This window comes from Orycteropus afer, unplaced genomic scaffold (assembly GCF_000298275.1).
Source record: "Orycteropus afer afer isolate SDZICR_OR568_19922 unplaced genomic scaffold, OryAfe1.0 scaffold00012, whole genome shotgun sequence".
Lineage (NCBI taxonomy): Eukaryota > Metazoa > Chordata > Mammalia > Tubulidentata > Orycteropodidae > Orycteropus > Orycteropus afer.
The window spans coordinates 5,811,043-5,826,154 of NW_006921599.1; positions in this window are offsets into that span (position 1 = coordinate 5,811,043).

The window sequence follows — 15,112 nt, forward strand, 5'->3', positions numbered from 1 at the left end:
CAATATCATTAATATTGCACACAAGTAAAATCTTACTGAAGATAATTAAAAAATGGTTGCAGCAGTATATTGACAGAGAACTTCCAGAGGTGCAGGCTGGATTCAGAGAAGGACGTGGACAAGGCATATTATTGCTTATGTTAGATGGCTCTTGGTTCAAAGCAAAGAATACCAGAAATATGTTTTATTGACTATGCAAAAGCATTTGATAGTGTAGATCATAACAAATTGTAGATAACATTGAGAAGAATGGGAATTCCAGGACACTTAATTGGACTCATGAGGGACCCGTACATGGACCAGGAGGCTGTCATTCGAACAGGACAAGGGGACACTGCATGGTTTAAAATCAAGAATGGAGTGTGTCAGGGTTGTATCCTTTCACTATACTTATTCAATTTATATGCTGAGCAAATATTCTGAGAAACTGGACTATATGAAGAAGAACATGGCATCAAGATTGGAGGAAGGCTCATTAACAACCTGCAATACACTGATGACACAACTTTGGTTTCTGAAAGTGAAAATGACTTGAAGCACTTACTGATGAAGATTGAAGAATACAGTGTCTACAGTATGGATTCCATCTCAATATAAAGAAAACAAAACTTCTTAAAACTGGACCTATAAGCAGCATCATGATAAATGGAGAAAAGATTGAAGTTGTCAAAGAGTTCACATTGCTTGGTTCTACAATCCACACCAATGGAAGCAGCAGTCAGGACATCAGACATCATATAGCACTGGACAAGTCGACTGCAAGGGACCTCTTTCAAGTGCTGAAGAGCAGAGATGTCTCCTTGAAGACTAAGGTGCGCCTGACATAAGCCATGATATTTTCAATCATGTCATATGGATGTGAGAGTTGGACAATGAATAAGGAGACTGAAGAAGAATTGATGCTTTTGAGTTGTGGTGCTGGCGAAGAATGCTGAAAGTACCATGGACTGCTAAAAGAAGTAACAAATCTGTCCTGGAGGAAGTGCAGCCAGAATGCTCCTTGGAAGCGAGAATGGCCAGACTTCACCTCACCTACTTTGGTCATGTTGTCAGAAGGGACCATTCCCTGGAGAAGGATTTCATGCTTGGTAAGGTGGAGGGTTGATGAGGGAGGGGAAGGCCCTCAATGAGATGGATTGACACAGTGATGCAGCTATGTGGTCAAGTATAGTGGATATCGCACAGCTGGCATGGGACCGGGCAGCGTTACGTTCTGCTGTGCATAAGGTCACTATGAGTCAGAGGATACTCAACGGCACGTAACAACAACATGATGTTCTGTTGGATTTATATGTTTGCTTATCTATGCCCTTAAATATATACACTGTAAGCTCTTTGAGGCCAGCAACTGTGTCTGATTCTCAGTATTCCCAGGATCTATCAATGCTCAGTAAGTGTTTTTGAGCAAATGAATGTATTTATGGCTCTTTTTCCTTTTCTCCTATGCATATCTAAATCTCCCTCTAAAATTTCCTTGAGGAAAGGAAATATGCTGAATACTTCTATCTATTTCTATCATTGCATACACCCAGTATATATTAAAAACACCAAATCTACTTTCATCGGGTTGATTCTGACTCACAGCAACCCCACCGGGTTTCCAAAGCTGTAAATCTTTACAGAAGTAGATTGCTTCATCTTCATCCCACAGAGAAGTTGGTGGGTTTGAACCACTGACCTTCTGGCTAGCAGCCAAATGCCTTCTTACACACAGTAGGTATTCAATATGTATTTGTTAAATTGAACTAGTATCTCATACTCTATTCAGCTCAATTTAGATCTGTATTTAGGATATACATTTGAATCAACAAGTATGATTTAACTTTCCCTGTCTACCATATCTTCCTCTGATCTCTGGGTACATTTTAATTGTAAAGGAAAATTGAACATAAGTGGAAAGAAAATGGGAAAAATTATTCAAATACAATTGACTTTAGCATCCTCAGCCAATGTTTTTAAATTGTGGTAAAATATATAGGATAAAACATTTGCCGTTTCAACCATTTCAACCCTTCAACATATACATTCAGCAACTTTAATAATATCCACCATGTTGAGCATGCTCAAATATTATGTATAATATTAATATATTCCTCTATTACATATTATTTTATAGTTTCCACAGAACATTCCTATTCCTTATCACCTATAATTCTTAAAATCACTTGGTGCCAGAAGCACAGGAAAGACATGACTTTCCAAATAGCACACAGCACAAAATGGCAGGACTCAAAACTAGTTTTTTTATTCTAATTCTGAGGCTCTTTTCTTCACATAATGTAATCTTCCTGGTGGTCTCTATACTTTTAGCACCAAAAGTTGAGTTTTTAAGTGCTATTTCTCCCACTGAAAACTGTTGTAATATGTGTCCCACATCTGTATCCATTGAGAACTTTTTAGAACAATAAATATGTATGATGGAATTTGGAGGTTATTTGCTGTCGAGGAAAGAGAATATGGAACTCCACTTCTCTGAAAAAATGCTGAAAAATTTACTGATTTGCAAAGCAGTTTGCAAATTCAACATGGCAGCTTGAGCACACTGGTCCAGACCTCTGTCAGATGAATGAAACAACATTGTAGGCCTATTATTGGTGATTGCTATCTTCACATTCTCAGTTGCCATTTTCAGGTGTGGTCTGGAATAGGACCCATAAACTTTTGCTTGCTAAATTACATTTTCCAAAATGTAAAGCTGATGTCATTATTTTCTTTTCAGATTAGCTAATTTCTTTTTTCCTTTCTCTTTCAGTGACCCCCACCCCTACACTCAAAGTTCCTTGGCAGTTCTTCCATCAGTATTTCCCTAATGTACCTAAGATGCTGTTGTTGTTAGGTGCCATCAAGTTGTCTCCAACTCATAGTGACCCTATGTATGACAGAATGAAACCCTGCTCAGTGCTGTGCCAGCCTCATGATTCCTTTTATACCTGAGCCCACCATTGCAGTCACTGTGTCAATCTGTCTCATTGAAGGCCTTCCCCTTTTACATTGACCCTCCACTTTACTAAGCATGCTATCCTTCTCCAGGGATAGGGTAAAAATGATGGTTTGACACCATGATCTCCATTCTTCTCTAAGACACCAGTCATTTCAGATACAACGATCAGAGAATTTTCTATTTCTCTTAAATTAGCTATAGTTCCAAGCTGACTTCAAAAGGAGGCTGTTTGAATTGTTTACAAGATGCAGACTACGTAATGCCCATATAGAACATGTAGTATGAGTGTTGAAATATCCAGGCCTTCTTCCTTCTCTCTGAGGGGGTCTTCATGAGTGTTTTTACTCCCTCCAGTGAGGAAGACACAAAGGGATCTATGACTAAAGCATAACCAGCCTTCCACACATCTGGAATGCTTCCACAGTTTGTTTGCACAAAGCTGCTGGAGGAGAACCAATGTACCCTGGCTCTGCACTCTCACAGCATCATACACGTCTCAGACCTTTACTCTGGGAGAAGGGCCGAGTTGCCCAATGCTGCCACCATTATTGTTGTTGTTTGCAGCTGTTGAGTTGGACCTCAACTCATGGCAACCGCAGGCCTAGTGAAATAAAACACTGCCTGATCCTGCACCATCCTCATGATCAGTTTTCGATCAGACCACTGTGGTTCATAGAGTTTTCACTGGCTGATTTTCAGAAGGAGATCACCAAAGCTTTCTTCCTAGTGGATTTTAGTCTGGAAGCTCTGCTGAATCCTGTTCAACATCATAGCAACACACAAGCCTTCACTGACAGACAGATAGTGGCTGTTTATGAAGGCATCAGACTTGAGTCTCCTGCATGGGAGGTGGGAACTCTACCACTGAATCACCATTGCCCTTTGCTGCAGTCTAGCTTCCATCAGTTCAGCTGATGGTGATTTTTCCGTAACCATACTCTCCTTGTGCTGCTCAACAGGCTGATCTGAACTGTGGGCGTAACACGGGTTATTTCAGGAGCCAGATGTCTAATTGTTGTTGCACATCCACCCAGCCCCCATCTCTTCTCTTTCCAGTTTCCTTATGGGTGTGCCCAAACTTGGCAGTAAAATTGCACATCTGAATAATGCCATCTTCCTGGTCATCAGTGTCACCTTCCTGTCTAATGACTGTCTTGCTAGCTCTTATTACCAGTTTGTGCAGGTCATTCCTTGGGTGTTGGGTTAAAAATACTGTAGCATAATGAGAAAATCTCAATATGGCATTTTTTTCTTTTGTCCAAGGCCCTCATTCAGTAGTGCCTTTTCTTGGAAGTTTGGTTGTTGAGGTCAGAATTTTAATAGTGTCCATTGTAAAGTCTCTTCAGCATATGCATAGCAGTTTCAGTTAGGAAGATATGTGCTATTTCTCACATGGATATTATCAGATCTAATCTAGTACTTCTGTACGTACAAGCTGCTCTTTACCTAAGCCAGATATTGTGGAATATTTTGGGAGTATTTCTATTGTTGCTGTGGGTTCAAGTCCCCACAGAGTTGAGTTTGGGTCAAGTGTTTTGATTTTCCTTTTTTGTTCTGTATAGGATCATACTACTCACACAGTTGTTAATCTCATAAGATTAGTAACAACCTTAAAAAACAAGTTAACCCAATAGAGTCTTATTGTTTCCAATTCTCAGAAAATAATTTGATCATTAAACTGTGACCCGCCACTTACTCGGGGTTTATAAGTCTATATAATCTCTGCCTATAAAGGTCTTGGTCTTGGGAAAGATTGCTATATATTTGTATATTCATTGAATACGAGAGGATCACTTTTAGGGGATAGACCAAATCTGGAATCCTGTGCACTAGTAACCCATTCACCACTGCATAAATTTCTTCAGCAAAATGTATGTTGATTTTAACAAAACTTAGAAGTCATGCTTATGTTATAATCTTAACTCCAATTAAAACCTTCATTGGTATTTTTTGGCTAAAATGTTATCATTTCTCAAGGATATAACTGCCTGTCTTTTCTTGTACTTATTTATTTATTTATTTTTAACTCAAGAGAGTATACCAGCATCTGCATTGATAGAACATTTTCCCCATCTTTCTATGACAAAAGTGTTCATTTCTGAGAACTCTGGGATTTGTTTTCCTAGACAATCTTTATCTTTTACTGTAAGAAATATCTCCTGAACCTCTGTTTGCTCATTACTGATCCCAAAGCATCAGTCACTACTATCAATAGTAGGATGATAAGCCAATAACATTATAAAAAGAGTTGGTACAATTTACTAACAGCTATTAATTATCGATCTTGCTGCTTCTGAAATATTTTCCACTGGATTAAAATTTTTTCACAGTGGATGTTAACAAAGAATTCTTTAAAAGGAGAAAGTTATGTGGAAAACCTATGGTATACTTTTTCTTATCAAAGGTTAAAAAAATAAGCCATATGACGTTGTGGAACTGAAAATTACACAACGATTACTTTTTCTTGAATTTTTCTTTGAAGAATGTGTTTTCTACTTAACCAAATGTCATCTTTTTAAATGTCCACTCTTCTCTTTATATATAAAGGGCAGAATCCAGTTGTCCAAATGATAAAACCTATTGATTTCCTTTGTTGGCATTTTCTTTCCTTTCTTTATGATAATTTCAATATTCAGCATGACAGCTAAATAGATAATAGTATTCAGTTTTCTGTTCCTTGAAATATTTTCTTCTAATTGTTAGGCATTTCTTTTGGATATCTATGTAAGATAATGGTAGAACAACTTGTACATTTACAATAGCTAGCATTTATATAGCACTAAGGAAGATTAGGGAGCTCTGGTAGCATAGTGGCTAAGACACTTGCCTGCTAACCAGACGGCTGGTGGTTCAAACCCACCAGCCACTCCTTGGAAGGAAGGTTGGGCAATCCTACTTCCGTAGTGATACTGCCTCGGAAACCCAAGGAGGGGTTGCTATGAGTCGGGTTTGACTCGATGGCACATAACAACAACAACAACGAGGAAGATTAAGCTATCTACTTCTGTAGTGATACTGCCTTGGAAACCCAAGGAGGGGTCGCTATGAATCAGGTTTGACTTGACAGCAGTGAGTTTTGTTTCTGTTTTTTTCATTGTACGTAGAGGAAGCTCTGGAGGTGCAGTGTCTAAGGCATTTGACTGCCAGAAGAAGGCTAGCCACTCCTCAGAAGAAAGATTGGGCAATCTACTTCCAGAGAGGTACCATCTCGGTAAACCAAGGAGGGGTTGCTATGAGTCTAATTGACTTGAAGGCAAGGAGTTTTTTTGTTTGTTTGTTTGTTTATTGTAGGTGGAATAATGGCTTCCCAGTGAGTTGGACATATTTACATCTGAATCCCTAAAACTTGTGAATATGCTACCTTATATGGCAATGTAACTTTGGTCATGTTGTCAGAAGGAACCATTCCCTGGAGAAGGGTATCATGCTTGGTAAAGTGGAGGATCATCCAAGAAGGGGAAGGCCCTCGACAACACGGACTGACACAGTGGCTGCAAAGATGAAATCAGGTATAGCAAGGATTGTGAGGCTGGCCAAGACCAGGCAGTGTTTCTTTCTGCTGTGTATAGGGCTGCTATGAATAGGAGCTGACACGATGGTACCTAACAACAATAACGTGGCAAAAGGGACTTCACAGTTGTGATTAAGTTAAGGATCTTAAGATGGGAAGATTATTGTGGATTATTGGGAGGGCTCAACGTAATCACAAGAGAAGTAGGGGATTCAGAGTGAGAGAAGGATATGTGACCACAGAAGCAAAGGTTGGAGAGATGCAGCCAGGTGCTAAGGAATCAAGAAGTCAAGAAGCACAATTTTTGTCTGATAGCAGTAATACTATCCTTTTTCTGAAGATGAGTCAACTGAAGCTCATTGAGGCCAAGATTGACTGGGCAACAAGTGAAACTGGGACTTGAATCCTAGGCTGCTGGATGCAAATCTCATTTTCTTTTTATGATTCCCACATTGATCATTGATGAGTGTAAGTGCTTTTTGTTTATTTGATTAACTGGTAGCAGGATACATATATGTCAAACCCAATGTAAGCTTAATAAATTGTTTAACTTATTCATTCATTTGGAATAATCTAGAATTATTGTGGAAAAGTTTCTAGTGTAGCTTGGATGAGAAAACAAATAAATGAGAAATATTCAGTGATAGGATGGATGGTAGAGATAATAATGCTATCAGTATTTAAATGCTATCATAGTCCTAACTAGGGTTTGAAAGAATTAGAGAACCACAAAACAATCCTATCAGGCATTATCCTGTTCATCTTCTGCGTTAGTATCTTATGGAGATCTACCAGAAGGCTGGCCTTTCAAACCCACCAACCACTCCTCGGAAAGAAGGTTGGACAATCTACTTCCATAGTGATCCTGCCTCGGAAACCCGAGGAGGGATCACTGCGAGTTGGATCTGACTTAAATGCAATGGGTTTTTTTGAATTGTGGTCTTATTTTGATTTAAAATTTTACAGAATATAAAAATTCTACACATTTAAATTTCAAATTATCTCAATTCTCTTTTCACCTTTTATATACAGCTGTCTACTTCTTGCTTGGGCCAATATAGTAATTCTTTGAAATTATAAAGAAGGGAGGATCTTGGGTAAATTACAACAATGAATGATGAGTATGTCTTTTACTTGTGGCACAAAGAGCAGATGTTTAAAATTTATAATCATGTGCCAATCATAATGAGATGTTTTGGTCTTTTGTTGGATCACAGAATACAGCTGATAGTCTCTAAACTGTCCCTTTCTCTAACATGTGTAAAATAAAACTCTGTATACTTCTTGGTCTTCAAATTACATATTTTTAATTTGCTATGACATTTCTACAAACCCTGTCCTAATTCCTTTCAGGATCTTTGGCTTTGGGGAATTTGAGAACCAGAAGCTTCTGATTTTTCCCTGGTTGTGCAGTGGTTAAGTGCTCGGCTCCTAACTGAAAGGTCAGTGGTTTGAACCCACAACCCACCTCCAGGAGAAAGATGTGACAGTCCTTAAAGATTAAAGTCTTGGAAAACCTTTGGGGCAGTTCTACTCTGTCCTATAGTGTTGCTGTGAGTGAGAACTGACTTAATAGCAATGAGTTTGGATTGGTTTGGAGAATTCACAAGAAAGTGAGATAGCAGAAAACATAAACTCCTTATATAACAAGAACTAAAACATATTTTTAAGAATTTAGGATGAAAATAAGTCTTTTTAAGATGGCTCCTTTCAGATGCAGCTAATGGTCTCCTATAGTTGGAAGCAAAGAAGAGTGTGAAAAAAAAAACAAGGACATCTGGAAGCAATCAGCCCCAGGACACGATGGCCCTTGAGACCAGAAGAACTAGATGGTGCCCAGCTACAAATGCCAGTCATTCAGGAAAGGATCAAATCTGGAGATCCTGGATAGAGTGGGAGGAAAAATGTGGAACAAAATCTGAAAACTCAATAATGACCAGAATTACTAGTCGGATGGAGTCTGGTGAGACCCACAATACTAAGGTCTTGGGATACATTCTGGGCCAGGAATAAAGCTCACTCCCAAGGGGTGGTTCTCAGCCCAATAATAGGCAAGGTGTACATGTAGACCACTCAACCCAGGGTGGCACACCCACATATTCTATGGTAATGCATCCTTTGGAGCAATTGACCACGGGGCACCAGAGGGGCAGCACTCATGTGGAGGAAGTGTAGGACACACAGGAGTGCATAACTATGAGGAGCATGGGGGGAGGGTTACTGGACAGGGAGAGGAGGAGACTGGGTTAGGGTTGGGCATGGTAAATGGGGAATGAAACTAATTGTACACGTAATGTTGAATGTAAAACAAACTCTTAAAATAAAATAAAATAAAATAAAAAGATGGTTCTTTTTAAATTTTCTTTTGCAAAGAGCATACAAATTGTGTACCTATTCATTCCAACCCAGATGGAAGGCTAGAGTGAAGGTCAGGGTTTTGTGAAATGACCAATGCCTCTTCATTCTTTCATGCATCCTACTCCATAAGAGACAATTCTCTGGGAGAGTATTACTATTGTTTCCTCTCTAATTCAGAGAGCTAAAACTAAAGAAATAAATGTATACAAAACAAAGTATAAATGTAAATTAATCACCACAAAGACATTGTAAATTCTTGAAACTTTAAAGTAGGAATAGAGGAAAGTTGAACTTAAAGTGAAACTGTTATCTTTCTGGTATAGTGGCCATTCCTCAGAAGTTTACAGCCATTGTATACCACACTTATATACTATCTTAAACAAACCTAATGCTCTAGAGTCTATTCCAACTCATAGCAACCCTCATTGGGTTTCCAAGGCTGTAAATCTTTACAGAAGTAGATTGCCTCATCTTCCTCCCACAGAGCAGCAGAGCAGCTGGTGTGTTTGAACTGTTCACTTTCTTAATAGCATCCAAATGCTTTACCTGTTAGGCCACCGGAGCTCCTCTATATACTATCTATTATTAATTTTTGACCCATCTGAATGAATCTAAAATTGTCCTGTGAAGATTATAAAACTCCATTCTAACCCACTTTACTTTCATCAAGGATTGAAATTAATGAGATTACTTCAGGCTATAAAACAAGACTATGAAGGATTGTTTTCCAAAACACTGTCACTTCCACCAACACACACATATAGTCATGTGCACACATGCATACACATGAACTATTTCAGGGGGTGGCAGTAGGATAATTCATTTCTTCCCAAGATGTACTTTACACCTATGCATACTGCTTGTAGTAGAATCCATTATTTAGGAGTTCAACTCAAAAGGGTGAAAAGAGGAATTTTTTTATTAGGGGTCTGCCGTGAAGATGATAGGATGACTGCTCAAGGGACACAGTAGAAAGATCTGCTGTGTACAGTAGACAAACAGCATTAGACTTCCTAGTTTTCTAGGTCATTCTTTTCATTGACTCTCTGGGGCTGCCATTATTTAGCACTAAATAGAATCCAATATGCAAAAGAGGCAGTCCTGTTTACAAATGTCTGATTTACCGACAAATGCTCACTTGCTTTTTAATCTCAGAGCTTCCACCTGATTCTGTCATGGCCAACAAAGCGAAACAGGAGCAGATTAGAATTTGTACAATTTGGGTGATTCATCATAGTAACTGGAACAGGAAAAATTACAGGTTGAAGCCCTGGAATGGGAGATTTTGCAAGAGACATAGGGAGACCTTTCAGGAAGCTGAGGCATGAGATTGGATTATTAGCAGGACTGGAAAGCATACATATTAAAAGTGGCACTGCTGTCCACCATCTTTGAATGGGGTGTTGCTATCTTCGAAGCCCAGCTTTAATGTTATGGAAATTTGCCTTCACCTTGAAACAACTGAACCAATCCCTATTTGCAACAAATTCTTCATCACAATCATCTTCACTTGTTGCATATGGAGCTTTTAAATCATTGGCAGGCTTTGAGTCTTTTCTTACAATAAAGTAAGACAAAATAAGAACTGTATGCACCTGTTCTGACTGACCTACAAATTCTTAAAGATATAGTAAGGAACAGATCTCATTCGTAGCCTGAGACTGCCTGTTTTTGGAAATTTACTTCTTGTCTTAACTGTTGTCATGTGCCATTGAGTTGATTCCAACTCATTGTGACCCTATAGGATAGGGTAGAGCTACTACCTCATAGCATTTCCTAGACTGTAGTGTTTATGAGAGCAGACCCTCAGGTCTCTTCTCTCAGAGTGGCTGCTGAGTTCAAACCACCAACCATCACTAAGCCATCATTCCACCAGGGCTCCTCTTTATCTGAACTGCCTCCTTTTAATTATCAGCCCTCTGTATGCTCCACATGGTGCACATGGTAAGTATGTTGCATAGTTAAAAAAAAAAAAAAAAAAACTCACTGCCATTGAGTTGAATCTGACTCATAGCAACCCCCTTTGGATTTCTGTGGTGGTAAAACTTTACAGAAGTAGAATGCCCACTCTTTCTTCCATGGAGTGGTTACTGGGTTTCCTGCTCAGAGTGACCAGCATTAAAGAGAACATTGTCTGGTTCTGCACCATCTTCACAATTACTGGTATGCTTGAGTCCATTGTTGGCCACTGTGTATTTTGAGTGCCTTCCAACCTAGGGGCTCATCTTCCAGCACTCTTCTGGATAATGTTCTATTGTGATCCATAGGGTTTTCACTGGCTGCTTTTTTGAAGTATATCACCAGGCCTTTCTTCCTTGTCTTTCTTAGTCTGGAAGCTCCCTTGAAACATATCTACCATGGATGACCCTGCTGGTATTTGAACTACCAGTAGCATACCTTCCAGGTTTATAGCAGCATGTAAGCCACCACAGTAAGACAAATTGATAGATAAGGGTAGACAATAGGTATACTGGAGTCATATTAGCATTTATTATGTCCAATTATTGTAAGATATATATATATATACATACACATTTGTATATGGGAGCTCTGGTAGCATAGTGCCTAAGGCACTTGACTGCTAACCAGAAGGCTGGCAGTTCAAACCCACCAGCCACTCCTTGGAAGGAAGATGGGGCAATCTACTTCCGTAGTGATACTGCCTTGGCAACCCAAGGAGGGGTCGCTATGAGTCGGGTCCGACTCAACGGCACATAACAACAACAACAACATGTATGTATATACTATTGTCATGTCTATTCTGTTGAGAAAATTGAAGATTTGAAAGATTAATTTAGCTGCATTCTCAGAGCTAGTGAATGAATTTGATCTTAGGTCTGCTGAACCCAACTACATACTTCTAACTGCTTTGCTAGACTGTCTCTGGTGCTCTGGAAGTGAACCTGGACTAATGGTATTATTGTTCTTATCATTAGCTAAAAGTAAGAGGAAAGGAGGGAGAAGGCTACCTATTAAGTTTTTTCTAGTAGCCTGTCTTCCAGAATAACCAGGGTAATTTCTTACAGAATGCACTTACTCTAGAAGTTTCCTAAGCCCAGCAGCCTCAAGTGCAATGAGATTATTATAAGTAACACCAATAAAACAGAAATCTTTGTTTTAGCACCCACCAGTAGAGTCACTGATATCTCAGGCTCCTTAGAAAACCTCCCTTGTGAGGTGTGCTCTTTCAGTAATACCAAACTTGTTGATGAGTCAATTCCAAGTCATAGAGACCTTCATAGGGACCCTATAGTGACCCTAAAAGGAGTGGCGTATCTAAGGTATGACGGGTATGGCCAGTACCCTCAGCACCATTTAAAGGGAGATGACACTGCGCAGTTTCTGCTGACCATTGCTTTCTATCACCAGCTCTCAGAGATCATTCAGCAAGGTGTAAACGTTTGGGAGCTTTGGGAGCTTCCATGGGTCAAAGCAAACTGTATGATCTTGCTTTGCTGAGTATAGAAAGAGAAAAAAATTGAAAAAAGTATCACTTTGAACACATCATAGACCAATTTGCATCATTGAAAGCAAGGAAGGTGCAGCTGTAATTTTCATGTAGTTCCACAATATGTTAAGTCAAAGATTAATGAGATTGAGTTGTATTTCTGAGTTAATTTTATGGTGAAGTTATCTAAAAGACGGGTGTCCTATGTTTGGAAAATTTCAGTGCTTGCCACAGGTGCTATTTTCTGTAGTTTACACTCCTGCCTACAGGACAGAGTAGAAGGGCCCCAAGGGTTTCCAAGGCTGTAAATCTTTATAGAAGCAGACTGCAAAGTGGCTGGTGGGTTTGAACTGCTGATCAGTCAGTTAGCAGCCAGTACTACTGTGCTACCAGTGATCCTTTTCTTTTGTCAATACAGTGATGTGTTTCTCATTTCTTTATGTTTCCCCATTCTCTAGTCACTAGGTTCATTCTTTCTGAGGACAGTTTGGAAGAAAATCTGAGTGCTGGGCCCCACACTGTACCTAGAGACCCAAACCAAGCTCAGTCACTTTCCTTCTTCATCTCCATCAGGACCCAGTCTGAGATGTGCAGGAGTCACCTCTATTCTGCACTGGTGAGCTATTCTGCATTGAATGAAGCATTGCTGGGTCTATTTCTGAGTTTCTGTCCTCAATCTTGACTTGCCTACTCATTGTATCTTTCCTGAGTCCATTTGGTCCTACAGACATGCCCAGACATGCCTGAATTCCTGGTGTTCATATGATTTAGCCCCTTGCTCTAAGGCCTTTGCCTACTGTTTTTTGTGCCATTTCTCCTGTGTTCTCACTTCAACTATCATTTGTCAAGTTTTCTTAACACTCTGAAAGACAATTCAGTCTTCACCCCACCCCACTCCACACTTACCCATCCAACTCCAAACTAATATGGCATCCCTAATTTTCCCTTTTATGACTTATGTTTCTATACCATTGTCCTTTCTTTTGACACAATCTATTATTATGTTGAATGATGATGTGCTTCTCCAGGGATTGGTCCCTCTTGGTAATACGTCCAAAGTATGTGAAAAAAAAGTCTCATCATCCTCACTTCTAAGGAGCATTCTGGCTGTATGTCTTCCAAGACACCTTTGTTTGTTCTTCTAGCAGTCCTAGTATACACAATATTCTTCTTCAGCACCATGTTTCAAATGCATGGATTGACACAGTGGCTACAACAATGAGCTCAAACATGGTAATGATTGTGAGGATGACACAGAATTGGGCAGTGTTTTCTTCTGTTGTACATAGGGTCACAATGAGTTGCACCTGACCTCAATAGTACCTAACAAGAATATGTTCAATGAGGTAATTTATATCCCTGTAATGAAGGAGTATATGGATCTCTTCCAGTTGGTTAGGTAGCTATCTTTCAAAGTTCTTGGCATAAACAAGTGAAGTAGTGATACTGCCTCAGAAACCCAAGGAGGGGTCGCTGTGAGTTGGATCAGACTCTACAGCAGTGAGTTTGGTTTTTGGTTTTTATGCCTCTTTAACATTCCAGTAAATAGAGTTACAGGAATCTTCTTTTGATAAATTTGCTTCTTGGTCTATTAAGAAGACTCTATGTAGAAGGGAAGGAGCTCTGGTGGCATAGTGAGTAACACATTTGGCTGCTAACTAGAAGGTTAGTGGTTCAAACCCATCAGCTGCTCTGCAGGAAGAAGATGAGGCAATCTACTTCCTTAAAGATTTGCGGCCTTGGAAACCCAGTGGGGGTCATTACAAGTGAAAATGGACTGGATGGCATGGGTTTGTTTTTGGCTTATGTAGAAAGTACTTAGAGAGTACTTAGCAAATTAACCCTCAAGAGGTTAACACTTAATTTTCAAAAAAGTTATCAAAGAAACAATAAGCAAATTTGTCTGCTTCAAAACTTGTGGCTCATCTTATTAACCAAAATGTGGCCCATGAAATTTTATGCTTAGAGATGCTCACTTCACTACTGGAAAGAATTCAAAGATGCAGAATTGAAAACAATATAAATTCAACAAAATAATTTCATTGCTTCTTTAATATCTTAAGTAAATATAAGGAAATTTACTGGTAAAGTTATCAAGGTACTAGATCTTTGGAAAAACTAAATTCCAGAATTGCCATGAAATAATATCATTGGGTGGGTCCATGAAGGAAGAAGACATCTATGGATAACAGTAGACAAGAAAAACAGCATTAAGGCAACATCAACTTATGATATATATTGGAGCAATTTCTCTCTTACAAAGCAATCTGTTCAATTTTGAGAAGGAGGAAGAACTGAGAGGGTGATTGAAGAACAGGATTTTATGAGTAGAAAATTTAAAAAATTTTGCAAAAATGTAATCAGAGTTATTGCCAAACTTCACAGAAAATGCTCTCATAGGTTTCGTGGCCAATCTAAACCTGGCCTAAAGGTAACAGAGGAAAAAAGAACTGATGGGGATGATGACACGTCTAGGTTGTTTCCTTTACTGGTAACACCCTTTATCAGTATGAAAGTCTTCAGAAAAGAGGTCATGTTCCAATTATCATCATTTACACACACAACTCAGAGTACATTCCTTAAGTCATTCTTTTCCAGAGCAGAATACCAAGATACTGTAAATTGAATGAAATAGTCACTTTCCTTCTGCCCTACAATTTCTGTATACCCTCTTATTTTTATTCTTTAGTAACTCTTATGGAACAACCAAGTGATCAAGTGATCAATAGGCTAATAAATAATAGGCTGATTATTTCAGATTTTTCTAGTGAGGACACTAGTTATAGGATATATGGCATATATATATACATACACATATATATGTATATATACATACATATATATACATATATAT